Below are 13,790 nucleotides of genomic sequence, written 5' to 3'. Positions count from 1 at the left end.
TGATTATTATATTAATTGAAAACATCTACCTGGTATAATCAGTAGAAGCTACAACCATTTATACTAATATCCTGCATGTTGTGGGGGATTCATGCAGATAGATATTTTTTAGAACTATCCAGTTTATATTTGGTTGAATTTAAAGTTTTGTGGATAAATTTTGATGTTATTACTGGAAGACATATTTATTAGAAATGCTTTTTAACTTTAAGGGGGTGTTTTCTCCAAGTCAGGGATGCAGTTACCCATGTATGCTGATATTTTATGGGCTTTTTTGAACAGATGTCCATCTATGATGAACTGTTGAACTCCTTTCTACTACATATTGAGGCATGGTATTACTTTTTAGGTGATTGCTAGTTGATGTGCAGAGTAATTTTTCTAATTTGACTGATTATGTAACCTAACTCAGTAATAATGACTTCAATATCTCCTTACACTTAACCATTGATTTATATAAATCACATTTTTGGATGTCAAAGTAACTATGAATACTGATGGTTCTGTAAAAGCTGCTATTAAAATCAAATCTTGCTACTGTCAGCTCATCCATGTAATCCTAAGCACATTACTAAGAACATAACAAAATCTCAGTACTTATGGATTACAAGTATATGTAATAATGCCTGGGATTTTAATAAAAAAGCAAATGCACTTGTTGATCACTTCAGGAAAAGAGAGTATATATTATTAGCTCAGCACAAATTTCTTCATAAATTTCTTCAGTTTCAAAAAACATATAGAGGGAGCCAATATAGGCATGCACATACTGCACACAAACTTTAAAAAGTGATATAGCTCAAATGATGTGACATAAAATAAGTGGATATACCTTTCTATCAAGCAGCTTCATTATTTCCACAGGCAGAGGTGATCCCATGCAAGTGAGCATCTGAAAATACTATAGACTTAAATGGCATATTGGCTGCCATGTTTTGCTCTTCAGCACTGAACCTCATTACTATGCAATGTTTCAGAATTTCAGGGGCTGATAGCACACAACACCAATGTCTGACAGCCTTTGCTGAGTTCAGAAGAATATGCCAGAATCCACACATTTTGCAGAAAGTCAGCTCTGTTGGTGTAAAGGGATAATGCCATTACTGTGAACCAGGCAGCCTTGTTTCAGTTAGTATTCTAAGCACATATAAGAGCTGGTGGGGAAAGGAGAAATGGTGAAGCTGTAGCTGCTCATTAATCCTTAGAGGAGGCATGGGGATGACATGCTGGTGTGAGAAAGCCATTCTTGAGGCCCCAGTGAAGTCCAGAGCCATGCACATTGGCCACAGTAGGTTAATATGCAAGCCATGAGGGTGTGTCACAATTTAATGAGGGTCTATAGACCCTTAAAGAGATGGTTAGTCATAACAGCTCACAGTGATCTAATAATACCAGCATAGTTGTTTTAACTTCCTAGTACCGTGTCAAGCCATTCTGTGTAGACAGCAATGTTGACTTCTTGTCTCACTGTTCTTCTGTACCCTGTCTTCACTAATTCATAGTAGCTGGTGATCCAGGCTTGTGGGGGTTAAATACTGTGGTGTTGCTGTGTACTGTGGTATCATGGAGATGAGGAATCAGGAGAGCAATACTTCCTCAAAAGTCAGCATATCCCCCAGTACCAAAGAAAGTCCTGCAGATGAACACGTGTGATGCATGGCATATTACTAGAGTGGGAGATGGGTAAAGTTACAGAAATGTGTTTGATTTTTATGTGTGACTTGAAACTTCTAGACAGAGTACAGTGCAGTACAGTCATAGCTGCATAAACATACAGCTGATATTTGTTAATATGTAGTAGTCTAAGCATTATGACCATATGTGTGTATGATAGTAAACAGAGTAACGCAATGTTTAACAGTCAGTTGATACTGGTTCACTCATATTAGTAATGTGATTATTGTACACAAAGGTTAACTGTAATAATATGTTCATATAGCACTCCTGAGCAGTACTTGTAGCTATACTAACCAGTATCTCATACTATTATAAAAGGCAGTTATATCAGCAAGAACGCAAGCAATTATTATTAGCATATTACCCAACTACCCATGAGACTTGTAGCATCCTTATAGGAACAGTTATATAGTTACCTAACAGGAGGCATGATACTCACTGTACTCTGAGAAGTAACCTACACAGGTAAAATGAAATATATTGAACACTCATTATATTTACACAAACAGTTTAACAACCACATGTGTAATGAATATTATGGATATATAGCATAATAGATTCTAGATTATTTTGTGTATTTTGAGTTGTATTGTTTGAGAATAGTGTGTGCATGTGTTCATACTAACAGCTAGATTTTAAAGTAATAGTCTTTTTTTTACTGGTGCATGACTTAAGTAAGGCTCCATTATTAAGCTGTATATTACATAAGATTCTTTGTTATGTTGTTATAATTAAACAATAATTTATGACTGGGTGTGGGTAAATCCTGTGATACCCACACCTTAGAGTGGGTTATTGCTATGCAATGACATTATTTAAAAAAGAGATTGCTTACTTTTCTTAAATACTCTCAATGTATGAGCAATGGATGGGAAATCAGAAATTTACCCTGGGGCTTGCCCTGATTTTTCTGACAGACAGAGGCAGACAGTAACACCCAGACTAGCACTCACTCATAACCTATAGAACCTTCCTATCATACCCCCCTCCTAATAAACACCCATGATACATTAAGACACAGCTGGTTTGGATTGTAGGCTTATAAAGGCCATGTTAGTCATTAGCCTGGTATATACCTATGAACCTATAAACAACACGTTAGTGCTCTTCCTCTTCCTGGCCTGCATACTGATACACTGTGCACGTGTACCAACATCTGTATGTTTGTACAGCACATCACTGCAGGGCAAGAAAAAAGCAGATGAGAGGAGAAAGAAATTGTCTCAATCTCTCTCTGGATTTCTTTTTTACTTAAGAATATCGATTGACAGTGATTTACTAGAAAAATCAAAAATTTTGTGTGGGACAAGTCAAAAATATGATGAAAATCAGAAATATTCTGGTTTATAGTGGGTGATGCTGTCATAAAATGTGCTGATGATATATGACCAAAAATCAGATAAGTACATAGAAGCCACAACCTAACAGCTAGACTTTTAAGTAATATTCAGTTTTTACCTCACAGTCACAAGATGCAGGGTTTGATTTTCACTTTTGAAAGGAAAATTGAGTAAGTTTAAAATGGCCTACAAGGGCAGCTAGCCTAGTTCATACCTATGAACCTAAAACTCTGGGCAGTTTAGAGGTATGGTTAAAGACAGTATGATCAATCATATAGCCAGTAATCATTGTCTTAACTGCCCAGACTTTTGCAGAATATCTCTTTTATTCCTTATATTTTATTCCTGTCCCCATACCTTTCAAACTGCAGACATTGAAAACAAGAACGAAGGCCCTTGAAAAATCGGTACATCCAGCCAAAAATCTGGACATCTAATTAGCATAAAATTTGAATACCAAACAGCACATAACTCTTCCTACTTCCAGTAGGAATGTGGGATACTACTCATAAACACATGCTGAAAAACAAAGAGTGTGACAAAAATGGTGGGAAAATATAAGGATATTATTAAACAGATATTGTAAAATCTGTAAACATTAATGAACTATGCTATATAATTTTACCACACAAGGTCATTTATTTTTGCTTCTGAAAAATCGAGATTTAAGATATATGTCCTCTTCATACCTCCCAAATTCTTAGGGTGAGAAATCTGACTAAAACCAAAAATAAAGGAGTTTAAAAAATGGGTACCTATTTTAAATATTGCTCTTATAAACTTAAGTTGCTAGAATAATAGGTTTTGTGTTAGCATATATTTCCTGGAGGATATAAAGTCTGAAACATAAATGTCTGTCATTATTTAATAACATCTATCCCATGTGATGTGTGAGAAAACTACAGATTTTATGAAGAACAGACCAAAAATATGAAGCAAAAATCTGGACATTATGTAAAAATCTGGACAGTTGAGAGGTATGCTACTACTACTACGTTGGTCATGTAGTGTGGTTTTCTATGTACTAGACAGCTTCAAAAATCATGTGTTCTGAGGAGGATTCAGAAAATTGAGTGAAGGGGTAAAGCGAATCTGAAAATAAGGGTATTCCTCCAAAAATAGGAAAATCATGTATAGAGGTAAATCAGACTCGAAAGTAGGAACATTCTTCCAAAACAGGAACAGTTGAGAGGTCTGCCTGTTCCATGTAAAATTCTTTTATTGTTAAACTAAAACAGCATATTCTAATAGAAAGCTGACTTTGGAAGAAGATTTAAACAGACAGACTTTCTGTTGGGTTATGCCCGATTTAAAATGGGCTCGCTGGTTGGGCTGTCCATTCAACTTGCATTCATTTGAATACGCTGGTTGGGCTGTCCATTCAACTTGCATTCATTTGAATACTAATTGCCATTTATCGTATAATAATATTTTTACAATATCAGTTATCAAAGTTAACACTATGCATTCTCAGAATAGGGACTATTCATCTGATATTATGGTATACCTTCTACAACTGAACAGTTATATAGTGTAGTCACCAGAGGAATATTGCATTCACCACATATATAATGTACATTGAAAACTTCTATATTATTTTTGTCAGAAGCATTTGGTTCCTTTGGATTAATGCTGTGAGTTTTTTATATGCTGGTTTGCTACAAACGGATAGTAAAGTCTACTATATACTTATGAAATGAGCTTTAAAAATGTAACGAGAAAGCAATTGCTTTTCCCATGTGTTATCTGTTTTATTAGGTGCATCATATTGTTGTCAGAAAACTTCAATGTGTGACACACATAACTCTCACCTGTCTAGATTTTTGCCTCATATTTTTGGCCAGTTCCTCATAAAATATGGGTCTATATTACATGATCGAACGTTAAGGTGATCGAACACCTAAACATTGACCTGTAAATGTCAAATTTTGACAATCACGAATGGCCATTTACGCAAATTCTTTCCCTGGGAAAAAAATTTGCTTGGCTGTCATTGGTAATTTGCCCTTTTCCCCAACGTAGAGTGATCTTGGAGTTGGTATATTTAGTTAGGGGGGTTGGGGGCACAGCCCCCCCACATCGTGGGGTGGGGGGGCAAAGCTCCACACTTGATTAGTGTTTAAAGGTTTGTTTTGTTTCCTATGGCCAAGCGAATTTTTTTTCTCAGGGAAAACATTTGCATAAATGACGGTTCACGGTTTTAAAGGTTCGACATTTACAGGTCAACGTTTAGGTGTTTGATCACCTTAAAGTTCGATCACGTAATACAGACCCTTAAATATGTGGTTTTCTAGCAAATCACTGAGAATTGAAGTCACTAAATAATGACTGACATTTGAGTTTCAGACTTCATATCATACCAAAAACACACACCACACAAATTCAGTTATTCTAGCAGCTTTCTAAGTTTATAAGAGCAATATTTAGAATCTAATCTGTGCCATGTTTAGCCTTTATCTTTCCATTATTTTAGGCTTTAACTAGATTTCTTGTGCTAAGATTGAGAGATATGGGAAAAAACATACAAAGACTCTTCTATTTGGAGATGTAACTTTTAGTTATGATTTGACTATATGCAATATTTATTTTAGTTGTAGTGACAATACTGTATACTTGTACAGCATTTGTATAATATAGGGTAATATCATTGCATCAAAGTACACCCTGAATACCTGTTGATAAACATTTATGTTACCAAATCATATCAACTATGTAGCTCTGATATGTACTCATTGGTAATATGTAAACTAAACACATCTCTGTTGGATCTGTTCCCAGATATAAGAACCCTACCTAAAAATGCATGAAATACAACATATTTTGAAATGCCTGTAAAAATAACTTCAGTTAAAAAAGATGAAAGGGATTCACATAATGCAGAAGAAAAAAAAGCTACACTTTTATAAAGTGACTTATGTATCAGTAATACTACAATATTAGGACAATATAAAATTTAACTTAACATAAACTGTACTATATATGCAAGACATTGGTACAATAAACAACTGCCTAGCCACCAGCGTTACATATTCTAATCCTATAATATTGATTGCATGTGTTGTTTCGGGTAAACATAATGCATGCTGAACATATTTTGTATTACTGATGCTTGTCACTGCTGTCAGTACATTGAGAAGTGCATGTTTACTGATATGTAATAATATAAACTTTTCTGCAACTATGCAACAAGTACTTACGGGTAATTGGGTAATACCTTAATCACAACTGTGAATGCCATTTTCCTAGGTATCTAGTCATATAACTATATTTTAAAAAAACAGCTACAAGTACCATCAGAAAAGTGCCTTAAGCTTGACTTTTCTTAGGTTTGTAATTGGTATGAACTTAAATTATGTGGTGCTGTTTTTGTCAGTATTACCAGACTAAGGTCAGTGTGGCACAGCTAGCATACTTCAGAGCAATGCCTAGATAATGAAGTCTGCAAACACATTATAATTTGGGTGGATCCATTCCTCTCTTTAAAGATGAGAGTTTGATCCATCTGTATAGTACTGCATGTGTTATGTAGATTTGAAAGCTAATGATATAGGAACAAGAGGCTGCATGTGATGTTGAACACATTCTAGAGAATTCTCTCTGAATATATATCTCATGCATGCTGAAAGCTCATTCTGAGTGTCTGTGTCATTTATTCACTATCCTAATAAACACCAGTATGCCATACCTATTACAAAATTAAGTGATTTTTCATGTTGAGGTTTCATTTATTTATTTATGTACTATTCAGTAACTGGGTAGGTGGAGTGGTCCGGAGACTTTTTCAGATGCAACCTGGGCTCAGAGGGATAAAACAGTGCAAGTAAACTTAAGTTCCTAAAGCATTTACAAGCAACTTCCTTAAAGAAGTGCTCACAAAGGGGCTTCTTAAACCTAGTAAGAGTATCTTGCTGCAGCTGGTAGTTTGTTCAATAGCTCTCAACCTCCCATCTCTAAAATATGGAACACTACTTCTCATAATGTGGAACAAATGCGCAAAATGTGGAACTATTATTAGCAACTTCAGCAACTTCAGTTAGGAAGCTTGCAGGATGGTTAAGTGTGTTACTTTATTCTTATAAAAAGTTTTTTTGTTAGATTAATATGATTTCAGTATGATTTCAGTATTAATTTCCATGAATATCAGTTAACAAAATTCTTAACACCGAATTTGTGAAAGACCATTTCAGTGAGGAACAGTGAGGAACATAGACTTTTAAAAACACAAGATGAGGAATGTTCCTCTAATGAGATATACTTCAGAGGCAAGGTTTGTTCCAGAGAGCTGGGCATGTTCCAAGGAAGGTTCTTTCACCAATGACCATTTTAAATGGTGGCTCTTGAGTGACATTAAGTTCTCCTGGGAATTCCAGAGGGAATAAGGCAGTAGCTGTCATTTAAAAATTTATATAGAAAGGTGTATAGTTGATAAGTGGACCTTTCCCTAATGGGTAGCCAGTGTAGGTTATTTTGAAGGTTGTAGGGGTGTACAGGGGACATCAGCAAATAGGGCAAGTCTGGCAATTTTATTCTCTATGACTCCTAGTCTTTGAGTATTATAAATAGAGTGTAAAGAGAGCACAAGAAGACAATATTCTGGTTTAAGGAGAAGGACATTCTTGGCCAGTGCTTTGTGTGCAGTAGGAAGTAGCCGATGTGATATCCTATAGCAGAGTTTTAATTGCCAGAGGACTTTATTAATAATATTATCAGTGTGGTTTGTAAAGCTTAATGTAGACTCAAGGCTTAGGCCCATGTATTTTTACTCTGTTACAAAAGGAATAATATGGTTGCTATTGTCTGAAATAGTAAGGACAGGAAGTCAAGAGACTCTGTGAGGGAGGTCTGATGGTCTTAAGCAATATTACATTCTAGATGAAATAAGGGTTATGACTGAATTTTTTATACCATCTATAATGTACCTTTTGTACAGAGACTGCAAAACAACATGTATTAATTGTACTATTGCTGAGGAAGGGGTAACTAAGAACCACTATATAGTAGGTGAATGGGTCAGCTGTTAATTTTTATGCTTCTCAGATTGACCCACTTTTCTGCCTTGAAACAAAGGTTATTTGTTCTTGAACTGTCTGTGGTTTCAAAGTTATAGTTTGCAGAGATATATCTCTTGAAAACTCAGCAGTGAAATAGCAAATGGCCCCAAACTAGTGCTTTTCTAACCAGCTGAAATAGGCATCTAACATCCCTAGTCTCAGGTCCAAATCCAGAAATACACGAACATTTGAAGAAAGAACAAGAATGTTTTAGATGAGCAGTGGGCCCACATAATCTAGGGCCAGATTCCAAAAGAAAGCTGCAGTGTAGCACTTCAAAGGAAGACGTCAACACATCAGCACTGGATGCAGTTTCATAATGTAAGCTAAAACAAGACCAAGTAATTATCTATTCAGCATAGGATAATTACAGACTTCACACACCCGATGGATTCCAAAACACAATGGGCGTGACCAGCACAACTTAAATGTGACAAAGTACTTCAATGATAATTTTCTGAAAGCTTTTGGCAGAGGCCATATTTGTTTTATCTTAATGCTACTATATTCTACGTAATCTTAGGGAATCCTGCAGAATCCACAAACCTGACTTAAAAATGCAGTCGGCATTTATTGCACTACCGCAGGTTGGGGTAATGCAAGCTATACCAGAGGACAGTCTGCAAAGGCATCCCAGAAGGCAGCCAGCTAGGCGCCAAGCCAGGCTACTGTTAAGAAAGCTCTCTGACAATGAAATAATAGATTGATCCAGATTAGACAGGGAGCTGGTACAGGCTATGTGCAGGACATGCGCTGACAGTCTGTGTGGAATCCCAGTACCAAAAGAAACAAAATCATGCCTGAGTCTAGGTATAGTGGTTTGGGATATTTCAGCAGCATGTGGAAGATGCTGAAGGAGAGTTCCATACAGCTACCAGTCTTATCCTCTCATAGTTCCTTGCAGCAACGTGCACCAAGATGGATGAATATATCTGCTTCCTAACAATATCCATGGAGAGCAGAACTGCCATCCAACAGTTCTTTGCCATAGTCAACTTCCCCCATGTCCTTGGTGCAACAGAATGCAGACATGTCCCAATTAAAACTCCAGCTGTACACATAGGATCTTCAATGGAGGGCCACAGAGGTCCAATCCCAGCCACCAGATGCCTACAGTCAGTCCTATAATCCACACCTGAACACCTACATTATCGTATATGTATGTAGTAGGGTTGCTATCAGTTGATCGAGTTTTCAGAAGCTCAAACTCCATATGGTCGAAACTATATGATCGTGTTTTTGAAAATTCTGAGATTTTGAATGGAGATTATGGTACAGTGAGGATCAGGAAATTTACCCTTTTCTTCACTGTAGTGCAATCTCAGAGTTGGTATATATAATTTGCTGGGGATGTGGAGGGTGGAGGGGGTTCTTGCCCCCCTGCAAAAATGTAAAAAAGGTAGATTTTTTGTTTTTCCTATTAAACAACACATATGGGTGATCTATACTTAGTAAGCTATACATTAGACATTTTACACACCTAGCATGGCTGTGGTGCATTGAAGCCTATAGCACTTAGGCTGAGGATGACTACACTTATCTCCATTATCTGCAAAGTTTCAAGAAACCTCATACTTCTGTTAATAATGATGCATGTAAATGCTGGGTAATACATGCATATGTTATCTCTAAGGTTTAAGTTACACAACTGTTTGTTATAATCCATTACTTCTTTTTATTGACTGCCCTCTTACCTAAATTACATGTATTAGTTTAAATCTCACAGTTGATGAGTAATTTCTTTAATGGCTATTTATGTGTTTCAATTGCAGACAAATGTTTTCTTGCAAACTATGACAGCCGGAAATCTGAACTTTTATAACTGTGGGCTATTGCTCTGAGCAATGTAATGGCATGCAGTTATGATTACATAATTTTGTTGTTCGAATACTGCTGCAGACATTACGTACGTCACTGGCCAGATTGAATATTACTACAAAGACTTGTGTGATATGTGTTATGAACAGTGGTGCTTTAGTTCCACTCTGTTAGTCATGTATGTTACAGATGCCACCAGTTGACATTGCACAACCATTTTGGATATATTACATACAACATGATGTTAAATGTATATAACAGTGTATGTAGGGAGTGTGGCAGCACTTGTACTTTTTGTTTTACTTGTCATATAATACACACACACACACAAAACTTCACGTTATGCTAATATATGTATTTACACCTACATGTGTGGGTGTACATGTGTTTGCCATTGTGCATAGAGATGTATATGCATATAGGTGTGTTTGCCATTGTGCATAGAGCTGTATATGCATATACATGTGTTTGCCATTGTGCATAGAGATGTATATGCATATACATCTCTATGAACAATGGCAAACACATGTACACCCACACATGTAGGTTTTTCTGTTAATCTATATACATAAGCCTATATCCACATATGTATGTATTCAATTGTATCCATGCATAAGTGCAGGCAGAAAGATTTCATCATTGAGGTATTGTACTTCATATACATGTTTACACAATTTTACTGATTACGACTTAGCACTTGACCCAGTTTGTAATGTACAGGATATGCATTAGTTTCTACTCTGCTTGATTGTACATTGTACTGTGCTTTTTCACTATAATGTATATGCACAGTTTTTTTTCTATGTAATTAGCCTCGACTACTCTGTCATGGTTTGCATTTCTGTATTTGTTTGTGAAATGTATTGTATCTCACCCAGGCTGAGTCAGTATTGATCTTTGCACTACCCCGCTAAACAAATATAAATAAAATAAACACATAATATGTTTAGCATGCGATAACTGTACATTTATAGGTCTTTGTCCACATAGTCAGGTACATCTGTACACTTGCATAATGCCATCTTAGACTGGCCCACCTGTTAGCATGTGTATTAATCATCATTATCATCAATCCTCCTTTTCCCATTCTCTACATGGTGTTAGGGTGCTGTGTTAACTGTCACCATCTCTTTCCATTCAGGGCCACTCTCCTACCTTCTTTGACAGTCATGCCTGACTTTTGCAGGTTTTCTCTCACACAATCCATTCATCTCTTTGCTGAACACCTGCCCCAAATCTTCTTCACTAGATTGTCATCTGTTTTTCTGTGCATGTGGCCAGACCACCACAATCTATTCTCTTTGCCCTTTTCTGCAATTAGAGCTACTTTGGTTTCTGCTTTTATGTCCTTATTTCTTCCTCTCTCCCACAGTGTGGATCCTACCACCCATCTCAGGCACGTCATCATCATCATCACCTCTACCTTTCTCAGCTGCTCTGTCTTTACTGCCAAGATTTCTGTACCATACAGTAGTACAGGTCGTATCACTATTTTGTACACCTTACTTTTCAGCATTTTTGGACATTCTTCTGTCATACAGTACTCCTGACACTCTGTGCCAATTGGCTGCAGCCCCTCTGATGCTTGCTTTGACCTCTTCATTCAGATTTCCCTTCTCCTCAACCATCCCTCCCAGATACCTGAAGCTTCAAAACTGTTGCACTATTTTCCCTTCTATCTGTTTTCAGCTTCTTCTGATTTCCCCATTTGCTACCATTACAACTGTCTTATCTCTACTCAGTTTCATAGTGCCTTTAATTTTGCATTCCATTACCTATCCATTGCAGAATTTCTTGGACAGAGTCTGCCTGTAATGCCACATCATCTTCATACAGAAGCTTCATTGATCTGTCCCTTCTATCCTGTTTGATGATGTAGTCAATCACCAGTATGAACAGCAGTGGGGTCAGAGCAAAACCCTGATGCACACCCACTCCCACTGGGAGCTCCTTTATGAGACTGAACACTGTTCTTACTTTAGACAGTGGATCCTTGTACATAGCCTGCAATAATTCTACCAATGTTTCAGGAACTTTGAACCACAACAGGACTGCCAAAATCAGCTTCTTGGGAACTTGTCTTAACTTTTCTCCAAGTCTATGAATACCCAATTGGGCTCTTTACTCACCTCTAGCTTTCCCTCAACTATTTCTCTCACTGCAAACATTGGGTAAAAAGTACTGCATCCTGATCTGAATCTGAACTGATCATCTAATGATCTGTCTTACTTTCCACTACTCTGCATATTCATTTATCAAACACCCTCTCTAGAAATTTCATGTAGTGTTTTAGAAGTTTGATACTTCGGTACTTCCCACCATTGTCAATGTCCCCCTGTGCTCTTGCACACTGAAACTAGTATGCTTATTCTCAAGTCATCTGGGATACGCCTTTCTCTCCAAACTGCTATGAGCACCCTCAGGATTAACTTCTCCTCTAAATCACCCACCATCTTGATCACCTCTGCCACCATCTTGATCACATCTGCTGTGACTTCATCTGAGTCTTCTGCTTTCCCTGTCTTCACTTTCCTTAGTGATGTTCTTGCTACTTCTAGGGAAGGCTCTTCCTCTTCTTTCATCATAGACTATGTCTAGGGCAGTACAGTTTCTGGGGGTTTTCTTAATTCAGCTAATAGTACTCCTTCTATCTTCCTTTGATTTCCTGTGGGATGGTGAGCAGGTTGTCAGTGTCATACTTTTTGAAGGGTGTCTATCTACATTATCTTTCCGTCTTTGCTTTAGAAGCCGATAGAGTTTCTTTGTCATCTATTGAGTCACTTTCCAGAAGCTAAGAGTGTCTATGATGCCTTTATCTGTGCTATTGCAACTCCTCTCCTCTCAGCCTTTTTGTCAGCCAACCAGTATTCCTTCTTAGCCTGGTCCATCTTTTCTATCTTCCACTTTTTTTCTACACTCCTTCTTTCTTCTGCATTCCACCACCAGTTTTCCCTATGTACCTTATTTCTATACCTGGCTCGGCCACATATCTGTTCTGTAGTCCTCATACATGCTGCTTTGAGGCACTGCCATTTTTTTTCACCTCTGCCTATTTCCTCTTCTTCTTGAGGTGCTAGAGTCTGGACTAATTCCTTGAACTCTTGTACTTTTCCCCAGTCATCTTCCAGGTCATCAGCCTAGTTTATGTTGACCTTAGAGCCTTCTCTGACCACTGCTTATAGCTAATTGTGGCAACCAGTGGTTTAGGCTTTGGGATAACTTTTACTGGAGATAGCTTTGAATTCCTGATTCTACCCCACTGCCCTTTCCTCACTAGGAAGAAGTCTAGTTGAGTTGAATGTTGGCCGCTCTTGTATGTGATCTTGTGACTGTCTCTTTTGCTGAACAATGCATTGGCCACTTTTGCCAGACAGGAATCTAGAATGGCTTCTCCTTTGTTATTCCTGTTGCACACTCATGTGGACAAAGGTAGTCCTCATATTCTGTTCCATCTGTCCTGATATGTGTATTCGAGTCACCAATTATCAACATTAATTCGTGTTGTCCCGCTTTATCTAGTAGGTCCTACAACTTCTGTCTGAATGCACTCTTTTTTTCACTACCACAGCCCTGCTATGGGGCATAGGTTGAGAGGCTGCTCAATGCCAGAAGTCTAAATCTCAAAATGCACGCACTCGAGGCCCTTCTCAGTATGGAGAACATCGATGTCTGTGCTGTGACTGAAACCTGGTTCAAGGCTCCTGAGAGCACCCCGGCACTATCAGGTTTCATCTCATATCATGCGTTCCGGCCCCAAAACCCGGACCACACCACAAAAGGAGGGGGTGTATCCATATTCATCAATGATACCCACACCTCCAGGTTGGTGGCTATGCACGAAGCATTGGAAACCATCCAGGTGCAATTAACCATAGGCAGAACTGCTCTACAATTTGTAGCATGC

The sequence above is a fragment of the Protopterus annectens genome, chromosome 2.part1, assembly GCF_019279795.1.
Source record: "Protopterus annectens isolate FY-2018-M chromosome 2.part1, PAN1.0, whole genome shotgun sequence".
Taxonomy (NCBI): domain Eukaryota; kingdom Metazoa; phylum Chordata; order Ceratodontiformes; family Protopteridae; genus Protopterus; species Protopterus annectens.
The sequence above is the reverse complement of the archived record's forward strand: the minus strand, read 5'-3'. Positions refer to the sequence as shown.